The following is a 1,179-nucleotide window of genomic DNA, read 5'->3' on the forward strand; positions in this document are numbered from 1 at the left end:
GTTGTTGTTTACAGACCTGCATGTGCTGCGTTGCTGGTTGGTTGTGATCGTCAGTGTACGGAGGGTTCCACAGCTGGATCTTCTCCTGCTTCAGAAGGTTCTTCAGCTTTGCCTCAGTGTTCTGCTCAGCCATCCCACCTGAAAACAAGAAACAACAAGTAAACAAAGATTAAACAAGGAGGAGGAGTTTAGGCTGAGGTGGAGCTTTAAAGGAAACTCAAACCTTAAACAAGTTGATGATCCACGGTTCATATGCTGTTTTTAATGTTATAAAACTAATGAGACTTTGTTCACATATTAGCTTTCACATTTGAAAACATTAAATTTTAAAAACAAATATGTTTTGTCAGTAGTTGAAAAAGGAATCTTGTGAAAAAGTTTTATTTTAGAAATAGAAACATTTTTATATTGAACTACAACAACTAATAAATTGATATTTAGCAGATTTTATCTGATCAGTAAAATAAAATAACAAATACAGTTTTTATTAAGAACAATATTTTTATTTGATTTAAAATAAAAACAGAAATTTTATGAAATGTTTAACTCTATATTTATTTAATTTATCAGTATAATTATTCCATGAAAATGTATTGAACGAGCTACAGGTGCACCATGGAGAGTCTGCTGACATCACAGGTGGTACAGGAACTGCACCAGTCAGAGGTGGTGCAAACAGCAGAGGACATCACTGGTAGCAGTCTCCACACCATCCAGGACATCCACCACAGCTGATGTCTGTGTACAGCAGCATCATTAAGGACCACACCCACCCAGCACAAGGCCTCTTCCATCTACTGCCCTCAGGCAGACGATACAGGAGCCTGTCATCACGTACACACAGACTAAAGGACGGTTATTATCTACAACCTGTCAGAGTACTGAGCTCTACATAAATAACACTTTGATAAATAACTTTGCTTGGCCTTGTAGCTGTTTTAAGTGCTCTATAAATAAAATGGTATTTTATGGTACAATCTGTCAGATTACTGAACTACTGATAAATAATGCTGAACAACTGACAGTAACACCAAGACACATCTGTGACAACTAATATGACTAATATTAGCTTGTGACATCTTGTCACAAGCAAGAAACATAAAAGCTGACAGTGACAACTAGAATGTTCATTGTTTACTGCTGCTGCATTATGTGGCTGTATCATGTGTGATACAGTGT

Source organism: Nematolebias whitei, chromosome 20, assembly GCF_014905685.2.
Source record: "Nematolebias whitei isolate Nwh7 chromosome 20, NemWhi1, whole genome shotgun sequence".
NCBI lineage: Eukaryota > Metazoa > Chordata > Actinopteri > Cyprinodontiformes > Rivulidae > Nematolebias > Nematolebias whitei.